The 15,134-nt window shown below is 43.7% G+C and overlaps 1 long non-coding RNA gene across 1 annotated transcript in view; it reads left to right on the top strand.

The window, feature by feature from the left end:
• The first annotated feature begins 10,680 nt into the window (after positions 1-10,680).
• LOC146867532 (uncharacterized) overlaps positions 10,681-15,134 on the top strand; it is a 168,206-nt gene continuing 163,752 nt past the window's right edge. The window contains exon 1 of the long non-coding RNA XR_014961782.1: positions 10,681-10,857. This is a non-coding gene — a long non-coding RNA (uncharacterized LOC146867532). The remainder of the gene's footprint in view (positions 10,858-15,134) is intronic.

Below are 15,134 nucleotides of genomic sequence, written 5' to 3' on the forward strand. Positions count from 1 at the left end.
CCCTCCAGAGCAAGTCGCTGTATCGACTTGCATTGTAATGCCTGCGTTGTAAACATATCGCGCTGTGAAGACCATGATGTAACGTCACATATTCAGTGGGAACAGGTGGATGAATGGCTGTATGGAGATAGCACAGTGCATCACATTGGTCAGCAGGAATCCATCAGTAGTCAAATGAAAAGTTAAGGGTAAAGTGGAAAAGATAGGAGGTCATTGCACGCAAAAATCATGAGAAGTTGAATTTGTTTTGGAAAAATCAATAAACCAGGTGGGGTAGTGTGATAAACAAGAGATAGAGTATGGGTTTTATCTAAAAATGATGCTACACAAAGCACAGAGATGATGAAGTCACAGTTGTGCACATATCTAACACAATTTCTGTTTTCTGTTTTCAACTTGAAAAAGCACTTGTTAAGTCAAATATCACAGTGAAAACTAAAGTCAGATCAAATCACCATGTCCATATAAAAGGGTGATCACTGCAAATGAGTAAATTAATTTAGGTATAAAGGTTCTAATAGAGAAATCACATAGGCAATCAAAAATATAGCCATATGAAAAGGTTAAAAAACACATACATGATGTAATTTTCATGATTTTAGGATTGCACAAATTAGAGATGATGGAGATCCTAAGGCAATGTACATTACTACGTCTTTCAAGTCGTTATTGAGTTTTTCTGTTATTGTAACAAGACTGGTATAATGAAAATACACAGTCGTCACCACGCAGGGTAAGGAAACGAACAAGGTAAAATGCATATCCATAATCCATCTGTAGATCATGCCTCCCTTTTTGGAACCTGCAAAAAATGAGGAGAAATACCAAGAACAGCATAGTATAAATCTCAGGGAACAGACACAGGAGATGGGAAAAAAGGTAGCAACTAAAACTTAACAATTTAAATGGGGGGAAAGAAGAACACAACAATCAAGGGGGTAAAGGGAAAAGGAAACGTGCCTACACAGTGGGGAGTAGGAGGGGAAAAGAACACCCTTATGGGAAAAGTAAAATAAGATGGCTTTTTTTCCCCAAAGCACAGTGACCCATCTCTGCAGGGTAAATGCTAAGGAACCCCCATTAATGAAGGCAAAGAACAATTGGGATTGAAGACTGGGGAACCTCAGGAGGTAAGGGCTGGCAACAGAACATAGGGGTCTGGATGGAACATGAAGCAGGATGAGCCACACAATAGGCCTTTTGGGTGTGTGTATGTGTTCGTCTCTTCAGTCTTTAAGAAAAGAGCTCCACATCTCTACAAATATCTGCAATTTGTCATTTGGCTTATAAATTAGGTGTTCAAAGCATGCCATGTTGTACATGTTATCCAACCAGCTCTGTAATGTGGGAGTGAGTTGATTTCCAGTGCCACAGAATTGCCAATTTATCCACTCTTAGGGCAATGGAGAGCTATCTATTAACATTTTGTGTAACTGAAGTGAGGTCAGAAGTACTGTGCAGGAGCACCAGCCGGGCTGTCAAATGCCTGTCTACCCCATGGTCCTTCCTCAAATGGTTCCAAACTTGCGACTAGAAGGCCCTCAGCCAGTCATAATCCCATAAAATATGGATTATATCACAGTCCGTTTAGCCACATCTCCAACAAACATAATCCACGCTAAAATGGGCACTGTGTAACCTTGCTGGGGACCAGTGCCAGCAGTGGAAGATTTTTGCAAGGTGGAAGTATTACGTGAGATGGCTGGTGGGCCTTTTCATGTAATACTAACACAATTCACTAAAGTAGACCTCGGATTCACCCTTAGCAGCCTAGCTCGTTTCTGATAGAGTGGCACAGAGCAGTGAGGTGTACTTAGAGGAACATGTGGTAAGCATTTTAACAGTACCAGCACTGACAATAAGTAAGTGACACAACTTGTAAGAAACCTTGACATCAAGATTGTATTTTTATGTGAATATTGACAACAAAATGAGCTTGATATGTTGCAGATAACCAGAGTCATCGACTTGCAAAGTATTAATGATAAATGCAATGAAAGATTTCAAATGTTCACCATTAAAGTCAATAGGATAAAACACACTTAGCAAAACGATAGTTGCAGGGCAAATGCAAATGAACACTCCTGTGGTGTAGGGTCTGAGGGGTCCTAGACCAGGACTTGACAATCATTACTTCATTACCTTGCCCAGGGAAGTCCGGTGCAGAGGTTACTTGGCTGTCCTTTGTGTTGATGGGATCCATGGGAGCTGTAAATATTTCAGCACTTGACAAAACCACACTTTGACGTTAAGTTACATTCTACCCTCAGAAAGTAGAGGCCCAGGGCCCGGGTGGAACACTAGGATTTCTTCTACCTTGCTTGGCAGCTCCCGGTGCAGAGGTAGTTGGGAGCTGCCAATCACCGGGGCTGGTGGCACCAAAGATGCTTCACCTTACACTCGTCTACACCAACGTCAGGGTGCAGGGACACAGCAGCTGGGTCATTGATGATGTTGGTTGCTGTTGCTGTGAGTTGCTCTCAGGCTAGAGTTGCCACTCAAGGGGCTGGTCATCTGACTGGCAATCACCAAGCCTTGGCTGCGGCAAATGTAGTCTTTGGATGGAGTTCAACAGGACTAGACTAGCGACTCAAGACTTGACGAGAGCTTTGCTACCACTCCGGGCTTGCAGGACTCCGCTTCTCTTTGGGTTCACTCTTGACAGGCCTATCGGGTCACAATTCTTGTGATGCACACCTCGATTTTCTGTAGGTTGCAGGTGAATGGTTCCACCAGTCAGAGTAGTCTGCTTTATCTTTCTGGTGTCCACTGGAGCCCCTCTTGCTGGGAGAAAGAAGCTTTTGCCGCAAACACACCTCAACACTAGGGTTTAGTAGTCCAAAGTCCTGTCTTCGGTGACAGCGTCTTCTTTGTGTCTCTTCTCGGATTCCAAATGAGATCTGAAGTTCTGGTGCCAGGGGAGACCCTTGATTCCGAGTTTTTTGGGGGTGTTAAGGGCATGAGGGGCAGTGGCCAATGGGTTACGGGTTGCTGCGCCTAACCCACCCCTGTAGTAACAACATCCTGTAGGTGTACATCACTCTGCTACCCAGAATACTCTATTTTAGTGTCTATCAAAATGACAGAACCCTTCCTCGGCTGCACAGGCCTCTTTGCCCACCCTAAAGGTATGGCTAACCTTTTGGAGGTGTATGCCTCTTGACTACCTAATAGTCCCACCTGTTGGGCTGGACAGGGCTGGAAGGGCTTTGTCCTCGAGTGGTGGACAAGAGATTACATATCTCAGGAGGTGAAAGCTTCTGAGGCTCACTGCCTTGATTACTGTTAAAGCTAGCCATCCTAGGAGGGTGGAGGTGTGACCTCATCCATGCCCAGGCCTTTGTCTCTGTCCTTGGGAAGAGCTAGCACATTCGACCAGGATGGCAGACTCTTGTCTTAGTGGCAAAAAGTTCACAGAAGCCCACCAAGGCACCGGAGCTTTGTATCCTTGGGGGGTACCCACATAGGGTGGCATCCATGGGCATGCCAGTTCACCCTTGACACGAATATCATGATGGGGATGAAAAGCACGGTGTTTGATACCAAACACAACACAGTTCAGTCATTCCATTATGGCACTGGCTATCTCGAGATTCCTCGGTAGCCAACTCATGTTCCTCTATGGACCACTGGTCACTTACAGTAAAACCTTGCTTTACAGGGTTACTGTAAGGATATATATGGGTAGACATATATAGCCATACCTTTAATATAATGCACACTACTTCCTGGACATAGGAGGGCAACCTTAAGAGTGAATCAATTACATTTAGGCAGTGGTGTGGCTCTGCAGTACGTGGTGTTTGCAGAGTTACTTTGTAGCAGACAGGCCTGCAATGGAAGACTTACAGACATACTTTTACTCAGGTCACCCAGGGTGGCACAATAAGGTGCTGCAGCCCTGGGGACTCCTCTTATTTCCCCTGCCCTGGGTGCCTCTGGTACCATCTACTAGGGACTTGCAAGGAGTGATAAGTGCCTGCCAATTGGGTGTACCAATTCAACAGTTACGGGTAAAGGGAAAAAGCACTGAAACTGGGGCCTGGTTACCAGAACCCAGTAAACTTCCAGACCTACAAAAACAGCATCTAGAGCAAAAAGTGAGGTGGTGACCATGATAAAAAGAGCACTTTCTAACATGAGCTTCTCCCAGACAAAATGTGATAAGCACTAACCTCCCTCATGGTAGTTCTCATTGTATAAGTGGAAAAACCTAGAAAGGTCATCTACATTGGCATGGCATTCCCTGGTCTGTGTTACACTTCAAAGTCCATCCCCGGTAAGGAAATGGGCCACCTCAATAATTTGAGGCTCTTGCCTCTCATCTGCATCAGCCACCTGAGAGGTCTTTGGTCAGTTTGAACTTTGAAGTGAGTCCCAAACAAGTTGAGTCTTAGCTTCTTCAGGGATCAAACCACAGCAAAAGCTTCCCTCTCAGTGGCACTCCAACGCTTCTCTCTAGGGAGGATTCACCTGCTAATGTAGGCAACTGTTTTATCTTGGTCTCCATCGTTGGTCTCAGACAACGCTGCTCCAATCGCATGTTCAGAAGTGTCTGTTTGAACAATTAACTGTTTCTCCTAATCAGGTGCTTTTAAGACAGTTGCTGAGCACAGGGCTACTTTCAGTGATTCAAAGGCATTTTGACAGCCTCTCGTCCAAACGACTTACTTTGGCTGTTTCCTTGAGGTTAACTTAGTAAGGGGGCAACAATGGTACCATACCCCTTCACAAACCTTGTTTAGGAGCCAGTCAGCCAATAGCAAAAACGGGGTTTTGGCTAGTAGCAGTAAAGCTGAGCCAGGCTATAGAAATAACGACAGAATGCTAGTACTGCAAGACACTTTTTTTCAATCAATTATGAGAAAAGATTTTTAGAAATAAACAAAAAACCTTAGACAAAAAAACTTTGTCGATTGAATCAATCAATTCTTTATTATGTTTTTTTATATAGTTGACCTTCTAATTTATAGATCAATCGCAAATTTTGGAAAGAACTTAGTGGACAATACTGTGCTATCTTCACGAACGATCACATTCAGTCATTCAATTCAATACAACTCATTTATTCTCATTCGTACATACATCCATACAAAAACATGCAAGCAATTCATTCATAAAGTGGATAAAACATTGTTTAAGAAGACCACAGAAAAGAAAAGACAAAACACTTTTATCTGACAATTTTGTCTGATACTTTAGATTAAATCGGAATTCTTGTGGCCAAAGAGAAAGGTCTACGCGTTTCGAGTCCCCATAATTACTAGGGCTCTCATCAGGACCTGTTGTGCTCTAATTTGTGGGAAGTAGATCAGCCGATCTAAATGACAAAAAATTATGGTGTTAGCTTTCGTCTTGTTTTTATGAGCTGTAACAGATATGTAGTCGGGGCTGAGGGCAGTAGGACAAGTAAGTCTCTTTGTATGCTTCAAGGGTAACGTCACGGAAGTAAATCTGGTGCACTCATTTCAGTGAGTTATTTTCTTTTGGCAAAACTCTTGGAGGCGGAGTCACGGAGATGAATCGAGCGGACTCGCTATAGTTTGTTTGTTGTGAATGGAACTCTTGGAGCTCGAGTTTGCTTCGTCCTCTCAATCTCGCGGTTCGTGAGATTTAAATGACAAATGAGTGCACCAGATTTACTTCCGTGACGTTACCCTTGAAGCATACAAAGAGACTTACTGTTGATTTTTCTAGGAGCCAGTCAGGCCAAGGAATTCCCTGACATGGATTTATGTCTTTGAAGCCTCCCAGTCCCGAACAGTCTTGATCTTGTGTTAGAGAGGTCTTACCTGGCCACCACCCACAAGGTGGCCCAGGTACACAACAGTACTCTGCCCAATTTGACACTTGCTTGCCTTGATAGTGAGGCCTGCGTGATGCAGGGCTTGCAAAACCTCCCTGAGGTGCACAAGGTGATCAACACAGGTGGAGATAAAGACAGCAAAATCATTTGGAAAATCTAAACTGAAATCATCCAAGCCTGACAGAGCCTAATTCACTAACATGAAAAGTGGTAGGTGCATCTTTTAATCCAAAGGGCATCACTTTAAAGAGTGGCCTTCTGGGGTGGAGAATGCAGATCTTTTTTTTGCTCCTTGGTCAAGCCAATCTGCCAATGCCCTTATGTCAAGTTGAAGGTGCTGAGAAATCTGGCTGGCCTCAGCTTATCAATAGCTCATCTGCCCTTGGCTTGGGGTAGACATCAGTCTTAGTGAAAGCCACAGGCTCCACACCAGCTGACATGGTTAATACTCAACCATGGCTGCCTTCTGGTCAAACCAGAACTTTGTGAGCTCCTGGCTGGACTGCTGCTTCTTGTTGGCCTTCTTTGGGTACTCTGAAATATGTGAGTGTAGGCCTAGCACATATACCCTGTCTGACTATTGTCACAGCATGTCACAGCCTTCTCGAGATCCCAGCTTTTTCTCTGATAACCCTCTCTTTGGGACTGGGAAGTCTCTTGAAGCCACTCTCCTGAGAAGACTTTTGGGGGCCTTTAAAGAACTCCTTCTTTTTAACTTTTTTGGTGCTCACCGCCTTCCCCTGTTGAGCAGTCTGAGCACCATTCTTAGGGTCACCCCCACCTTGGATCTTTTTCTGGTATACCCAGGCTATGACCCATTTATATGCTTTCTTCCCCAACTTGACAGGAAAGGACAAGTCAGAATCTACCAGATGCTGTCTCAGTAAATCTGTGGTACAATTAATCAAAATATGCTCCTTCATAATCAAGTTATAAAGCCCATCTTGAGTGTCCACTCTTGTTAGAAATGGGGGTCTTTAGTTGGCAGTGGCTTGCACCCTGTCCAAATAGGGACCCTTCCTTCTAATCAGGATAAGGGAGTTACACACCCAGATAACCCCTGCTCACCCCCTTAGTAGCTTGGCACTAAAAGTCAGGCTTATCTCAGAAGCAATGTGTAAAGTATTAGTACATAACACACAGTAACACAGTGAAAACACTACAAATGAACACCACACCAATTTAGAAATATAACATTTCTTTATCCTAACCAAACAAGATCAAAACAATGAAAATCTGACATACACAACTCAAAACATGATTTTTCAAAGGTTTTAAGCAAATCTGCCTATAGAACTCTATGGATGCAGTGATTTCACACAAAGTACCTCAAATGCATCATAATCCACATGGCAAAACAGCTGCAGAGGAGGGATGCATTGGAAAATTCAGCAAAGCATCGGTTTCTGAGTCCTTGAGGAGGAGATGCATCAGTTCTGCTGCACGTCGAAGAAGTGTTGCATCGAATACAGACTGTAGATGTAGTTGATGCATCAAAATCCAAGAAGGTTCTGGTCTGTGGGTGTGATGCATGGAAATCTGGATGCGATGAAGATCGATGCGGCAGCGCAAACAGGCGCTGCATCGGTTTCTTCAGCCTCGGTCTCAAGATGCATCGATCTTGTCAGCTGCTCAGCCGGCCTGCGTCAGAGTCAGTGCAGTGGTCTAGGACTTCAGTGACAAGGTGCGCTGAACTCAGGCTGCAGCAGTTTCTTTAGCCATGGGCACGCGCTGCATCTATTTCTTCAGCCGCATGTTGGCAGTGTGTGGAAATTTCTCCCAAGTGGCAGTGCTGTATCGGAAAAACAGGTGCTGGAAGGGCGAAGCGTCGATTTTGATGGTTTCAAGCAGATCTTTGCAGCAGGAACAAACTCCAAGGGCCCAGAACTGGACTTGGCACCACTTGGTAGGCCAGAACTCCCAGCAGTTCAGTTCAGGTATGCTGCAGGTGAAGACTTTGCTGGCCCTGAGATTTCTCAACAGGAGGCAAGCACACATAAGCCCTTGGAGAAACTTTACAAGCAGAATACAAAGCAAAGTCCTGTCCTTTTCCTATCCAAAGCAGAAGCAGCAACTGCAGGCCAATCCAGCAAAGCAACAGACAGCAATTGGGCGGTCCTCCTCATCACCGCACTTCAACTCTTCCCCTTGGCAGAGGTTCCGCCTGATCAAGAAGTGTTCCAAAAGTCTTGGGTTTTAGGTCCAATACTTATACCCCTGTTGGCCTTTGAAGTAGGCATTCTTCAAAGGATTGTCTTTGTAGTGCACAGGTTCTTGTCCTGCTTGGTCTTGGCTCCAGTCACACTCCAGGGGAGTGGAGACAGCATTGTGAGAGGCCAGGGACAGCCCTATTCAGGTGCAGCTGACAGCTCCTCTCACCACTCTAGCTCAGGAAGGCCTATCGGCCTGGTGATGGGACATCAGGATATGCTGGGCACAGCTCAACTCCCTTTCCATGACTGTCTAGAGTAAATGCAAGTCAATGTCAGTCTAAACCAGATGCTGATTCCACAGGCAGGCAGAGGTACAGGATGGTTGAACAAGAAAATGCCCACTTTCTAAAAGTGGCATTTTCAAACACGCAATTTTAAAACCATCTTTACTAAAAGATGTGTTTTTAAATTGTGAGCTCAGAGAGCCCATGCTCCAAATTCATAGCTGTTCTCAACTGAAAGTTACACTTGTAAGAAGTTACAAGACAGCTCCAATTATAGACTATTGGAGAGCTAGTTTTTGCAAAAATGAAATTAGCAGTATTTCACTATTAGGACATGTAAAACATACCAGTACATGTCCTGCCTTTCACATACACTGCACTCTGCCCACAGGTGGTAAGTTTGGCCTATGTTATGGGTGGTAAATGCAAAGGTTAAGGCCTGGCAAGTGGGTACACTTGCCAGGTCTACATGGCAGTTTAAAACTGCACTCACAGACACTGCAATGGCAGGCCTGAGACAAGTTTAGAAGGCTACTCATGTGGGTGGCCCAACCAGTGCTGCAGGCCCACTAGTGGCATTTAATTTGCACCTCCTGGGTACACATAGTGCACTTTACTAGGGACTTACCAGTAAATCAAATATTCCAATTATGGATAAACATTCATATTCACAATTTACACAGGGAGCACAGGCACTTTAGCACTGATCGGTTGTGGCAAAGTGCCCAGATTACCTAAACCAGCAAAAACGAAGTAAGGCATAACATAAAAAAATAGATATCTGGGATGCGAGTTTAAAAATAAAGAAAAAGGGGGCAGGGTACCATGACCCCCCCCCCCATATATGGTGGGGGGATCTCACAGGGAACCCCCAGCATTTAAAATCTTTTTTTGCCCTGGACCAGAGGGTGGATCCTCGAATCCATGGCAACATTTTAAAAACAAATACGCACGGGCTCCCGCATGCCTTTATTCTAAAGCCCAGGGGATGGGACAAATCCCCGGGGCATGATAAATATAAAGAAGGGGGTGCATGGGGACCCCCTCCTAGGGGTAAATTAAACCCCAGGGACTCCCCACTCCCCAGGGTTTTTTAAATAATTCATGCAGGGTGCCCGCACGGCACCCCTCTCGCCCTGGGGCTTGTTTCTTTAATTAATGGAGGGGGCCTCTTGGACCCCGTCCTAGCCACTGGGACTGCCACCTCTCTGGAGGTTTCCAGATACTATTCAGGGGAACTGCAGCCAGGGGGCCACCACCTCCTTCGGGCTTTAACTTTTATCAGTTAGGAGGCCATGGGGACCCCCACAGCTCCAGGGTCTGCCTCCTCCCTGGGGCCCTGGGGACCACACACTCCCTGGGACTTTAAATGTAATTACTGTTGGGGGTGCAGGATGAAGCCCCCTTGGCTACTAAGGGTCCTTAGGGGCCAACAAGACACACAGTGGGTTTATTGAGAGGTTTTCGGTAGCCATGCCCCCTTTCTCCACCACTTTGAAAACGCACCTCCTGGTGCACTACTAGCTGGGAGCTTAAGTTCTGTTACGTCCAGTAAGCCCCACACAGTGGGATTGCTGAGATGTGGTTGGAGGCCAAGCCCCCTTTCTCCCCCACTCTGCAAACACACCTCTTGTTGCACTGCTGGTGGGGGGATGAGGTCCCCTTGCCTCCTGAGGGCCTCAGGACCAAAATGGACCTCTTTACCTAAGTACCAGTGTGCCAGGAGGTTCATTTGCAGAGTGGTGGAGAAAGGAGGAGTGGCCTCTGAATACCTCTCAGCAATCCATCTGGGTGGGATTTCTGGAGGTAACAGGAGGGCTAGGTGGTCCACAAGGACCCTCAAGAGTCAAGGGAACCTCATCCTCCAAGTAGTAGTGCACCAAGAGGTGATTTTGCAGAGTGGTGGAGAAAGGGAGCATGGCCACAGAAATCCTCTCAGCAAACCCACTGCGTGGGACTTGCTGGAAGTAACAGGAGGGTTAGTTGGCCCCCCAAGGACCCTCAATAGCCAAGGGGGCTTCATCCCACTACTAGTAGTGCACCAGGAGGCGCGTTTACAGAGTGATGGTGAAAGGGGGCAAGGCTTCCTATGAGGTCTCAGCAATCCTGCTTTGTGGGACTTAATGGAGAAAACAGGAGGGGTATTTGGCCCCAAGAAAATGAAGAACTTTCACTCATAGTATTTGAGAAAGGCTTGGTTGTAGAAATACGTCATGCGGAGTGAATGGAATGCATTTTTAAATTACCAAAACCGAATAAATGCATTTTGAAACCCGTGAAGTGCTCCAGTTTGTTCCTGTCAAGGGCCATTGTTGTGAAATATATACATTGATATTTATATATATATAAACACCTAACGACGAGATCTGGCCTCGTTATCACTTTTCTGATGGTCTCATTGTCTGCTCTATTTAGATGTTGGCGGGTCTGTGGACAATAGTCCATTTGAGTGCCAGAATTTTCCTACCACGCTGACAGCATCATAGGCAAAGGAGGCTTTTGGAGGGAGTGCAGGCAACATTACTGCCGGGTCAATCACGATGTGCCTTTACATCGAGGAAAACTGTGGCGGGAAAACTTCCAACCTTGAGTTGGTGGAATCGTAGGAAATGAGGTAGTAACTTACTTTTTTTCCATTTTCAATCTCCGTTTCAGTCTTGTACCCCCATTGTCCAGGTCCTTGCTTTGCTGCCACTACTTGACCACAAAGCTAATCAACTCCGTTGGCACTGGGATCTAAGATTAGCTTCTTTTTCACTTGTTTTTACTATGAATTGTGTGTTAACATTTGCTTTGGGCTTATGTATTTTTACATTGCTCTGACATGCAATTATTTTATATGTGTAATGCCTCTTCTAAAAAAAAGAATACACCTGTTTTAACACTTAAAAAGCTATTTGCTTGTAGTGGTTGTGGGTGTTTTGCTGTGGGTCCTGTGGTAGTACATTCAACAGTGTGTGAATGTTGTTTGTGTGCTATGCTATATGTAACAAAAGTGTCATAACACATTACCTATATATATTTTTGAAGCAAATACAACATATATGTGTAGTGACACATTAATAAGCAGTACTGACCACTCCACCAGGGACTCAATCCACCAGGATTCCAGCACTAGGACAATACTATCACAATGGGGAAATCTAAATCGGCCCACTCAAATCCGCTGGCCTGATGGCAGTGGAGAACTGTTAGCCAGCAGAGGAGTCAGCTGCGTCGATGGAGGTGTGCCACTTACGCGACAGTAACCAATCTTTTGAGGGGGATGGCGTTTCAACTAGCCCGCATCTAAATATGGCAGGAAGAACTCCATCAGCTCAACAGACTACTTGTTACCACCGCCAAGGAGGGACGACAGGAGTCCCGCCAAGATCTAAATCAGGTCCATAATACTTACCTTTAATACTTACCAAAATATTTACATTTACATGTTCATTTTTTACCGCGATTATGCCTTTACCATTCATGCTTTTCCAATGTAATTTGTGGTAAAGGCATCTGTGGTAAAGGCATACTAATGGCAAACAATTTCATTGTAAAAACATTTGTGGTTAAGACATTTTCGTTGTAACGCTTTTGTTGTAAAGGCATTCATTGTTAGGCTGTCGTTCTAAATGATGTTCCCCATTTGAAGTTTTCAAGCAAAATATCTTGATGCTTGCATTTCCTGAAAACACAGTGCAAAACAAGCTTGTTGCCGCTATGGTGAATAATGAGGCATTGTGTCTGTGGTCAGGCCATAATTCCTGCTGGTCTCTCAAATCTCTCCATCCAAATAGGATGCAGCACTCTCAGATGCATTCAAATTGCTTTATTTCTATTTTTGCAACATACACTTCAGATATCCATGTGCTATAATTAGCAGAAGCAATTTTAATGCATCTGGCAGGGAAGAAGCACATCTTTGTTGCTTTCTGTATGTGCACAAGACATAGAAATGACATGCATGTGTGCCAGTTTCACACACAAATAATGCCCAATTACATGTGGCAATTCATTTCCAATTAAGTGATTGGCATCAATGCATTAATCCAGGAGAGGAGAGTGGACTGGTGGATGGTGAAAAATATTGCAGCATGTCCTCTTTGTTTGCCTATTGCCTAACTAAACTAATTTCCAGGCATAAAACAAACTCAAAGAATTGCTGCACTACTTTTCTCAAACAGTACTGTAACTAAAATCAAAAATACAATATTTGATAGGAGGTATGCTTGCAATAATTCTAACCACTTGCAACCATGTGAGGTAGAATTCCAAACCATCATTCGTTTGCCCACAGTGCAACCTCAGATTGGAGTCGGACATGTGCAAATCTATTTTCAGCCAGGTCCAATCAGAACAGTCCAGCTCGAAGCGCTCCCCGAGCTGGAACACAAGCAACCTGACACCAGTTTTGCCGTGATTGGAGCTCTTTAGGAGGGTGTAGCTTGGTCCCAGTGACAGTGAGCATGGGGACCTGTAGTATATCAAATACAGAAAGGGTGATGAGAGCAATGCTTGCAATAAGTCTAACCACTGGCCATTGTTCTTTGTCCACCATGCCACCTCAGTTTGGTCCCAGCCATATGCAAATCATTCTTAACACTGTTACAATCAGAGCAGTCTAACCTGAACTGAGATTAATTCAAGCATTCCATCCATCATTTTTTAGGTGTACTTTAGTGAAACACTCTAAGTGGGATGAGTATGCCTAGACGTGAGTCCCGTGCACCTTTTACCACTGGAACTAAGCTATACCCAACTGATAAGCCCTAAGAATGTTGAAATCAGTCTTGGGTTGCTTGGTTTCTTGTTCAGGTAAGACATGGCCTGCAGCTCGAGTCAGAATCTTCTGATTGGAGCAGGGTCAATACTGATTTGCATATGGCTGGGTCCAAACTGAGGTGGCATAGTGCGCAAAATAATGACGGACTGGGCTGCGGCCCCATGTAATTACCAGTGGCTGAGATTCATTCAAGCATTTCAGCCATCACGGTTTTGTAGCTGAGACCTGCGCCTCAATAGGGTGGTGAGAGTGGCCAGCTAGCTGTGGTAGAAGCCACGTTTGACAGAGATCATTTTGGCCTAGGTGCTTCTACTCACATGAGCATTTTCACCAAAACCGTATTGGTAGCTTACTGCCATGGCATAGCAACATTTTTGAATTTCAGAAGTAAGAACCTAAACGGTAGTTTGTTTCTGAAACATACAAAAAATTATGATTCTGAGATGCAGATAGTATTTACTCTGTTCCTAGGGGGCCACTATTGCTTTGTCTTGCAGGGGCCACCATGCCTCACAACATGGTCCTGAACAGAACAAAGCATATTTCGTGAGCCTAATATAACAGCCATGAATTTTCTAATGCAATTCTTGGAGTTTCAATAGGAGATTATTTTTTGGAAGTGTTGCTCTGTTAACCTTACCTAGCCGAGGCTCCAGCATAAAAAAAAATCCGGAACTCTTGATGCCAAACTCAAACTGACTCCAAAAGTCCAAAAGACAGTGTCCATTTTAAAGGAAATGATCTTGTAGGGTAATGCATAAGAATCTCACATTGCCAGTAAAATCCGTGTTTTGTACTGAAGCAGAACAGTTGTGAATGTATGTGAAATGGTCCTGCATGATAGAGATTTTCAAAAAAATATTTGCCTTACAGCGTTCAATAATTCTGCAATGAAGAAATTATTGTCGCAAGAAATAAAAAAAGATGGGCATAAGTAAATGCATTCAAGTATCCTCTTGTGAATGCTAATGTGTCCGAGGATTATTTTCTCATGCGTATGAGGTGTGGTTCTGTTAAAAACATATGGTGTTATGATTTGAAGCTTAATCACATATTGCAATTAAGCCAGAGGAATATTTTTCGGATTCTGCTAATTTGTTAAAGAGAGAATGAGTCACTTCTGTACAATGTAATTTAGGGTGTTTCTATCGCAGGAAAAATGCTACGCCTTTAGCCCAAATATGATTAGTACTGTTTAGAACAAACACGTATTTCTTTATTGAATGTAGGCTAGCTTAATTACACTTCTAATCTTACATTTTATGTTCTTTATTAATGGTACTTTTTTCTCGACAGCATTTTCACTTAAATATGGAACATTCGTTTATAGAACAACAGAGCACAGTTCTGTGGAGTTTAACTTTTGACAGATCTATCCGAGTTTAATTTCGCCACTTTAGTATCCAAGCAACCACAACATAAACTAATTTAGGGCAAAACTCCTATACATTTAGTAACATAGAGCGTTTTTAAAATGGTCAATTTATAGACAGATTTTATCCACCCCAACTTCCTTATTTTTTGTAAGGAATTAGGTAATTAGTTGAGAGGGGTGAGATCCCTACTCAAGTAATAAACACAATCTTTGTCAGGGTGAACCATATAAGTCACTGTTTTGTATCGTAAGAAGAACAGTTGTGCATGTATGTATGCATGTATGTAAAATGGTCCTTTATGATTGAGATTTTCAAAAGGGGTGAGAGCCCTACTCAAGTAAAAAACACAATCTTTGTCAGGGTGAACCATATAAGTCACTGTTTTGTATCGTAAGAAGAACAGTTGTGCATGTATGTATGCATGTATGTAAAATGGTCCTTCATGATAGAGATTTTCAAAAGGGGTGAGAGCCCTACTCAAGTAATAAACACAATCTTTGTCAGGGTGAACCATATAAGTCAATAAATAAACCTGTGTTTAGCTCTGTAGACGCTTGACACAAAGGCTAAGGGATTAACTTAGAGGCAATGTGTAAAGTATTTATGCAGTAATTAAACATCAATAAAGTAAAAACATAACACAAGAACAATTCCAAAACCCATTTAGAGAAATAGAATAACATTTAGCAAATACAATTACATCGAAATAACAAAAATCAAATAAGTAGAAATGGAGTTATGAATTTAAAA

Source organism: Triturus cristatus, chromosome 1_2, assembly GCF_964204655.1.
Source record: "Triturus cristatus chromosome 1_2, aTriCri1.1, whole genome shotgun sequence".
Taxonomy (NCBI): Eukaryota; Metazoa; Chordata; class Amphibia; order Caudata; family Salamandridae; genus Triturus; species Triturus cristatus.